We start from the raw sequence: 388 nt of genomic DNA on the forward strand, positions 1-388 counted from the left end.
CAAATTTATCAAATCTTTTAACAAATTACAAGGTCAGACCACCAGACTAAATAAAAAAATAAACTTCGTACTAAAGAGCTATTAATAGGCTAAAAGTTTGGATTGCTCTATTTCCATCTCTATTATATTTATTACTTGGGTGATATTTTAAATTATCTTTTAATAATTTTTGTGGATAAACTATTTTGATAGTAGCCAATGAGTAATAGTTCAAATGGCATAGACTCCCCATACTCAATTAAGAGGTTGCAGGTTCGAGTCTCCTATCTTTTCAAATTTAGCCAATGAGTAATAGCTCAAACGGCATAGTCTTCCCATACTCAATTAAGAGGTTGCGAGTTCGAGTCTCCTATCTTTGTTAAAAAAAAAAAAAAAAAAAAAAAAAAAC

Source organism: Arachis ipaensis, chromosome B07 (assembly GCF_000816755.2).
Source record: "Arachis ipaensis cultivar K30076 chromosome B07, Araip1.1, whole genome shotgun sequence".
NCBI lineage: Eukaryota > Viridiplantae > Streptophyta > Magnoliopsida > Fabales > Fabaceae > Arachis > Arachis ipaensis.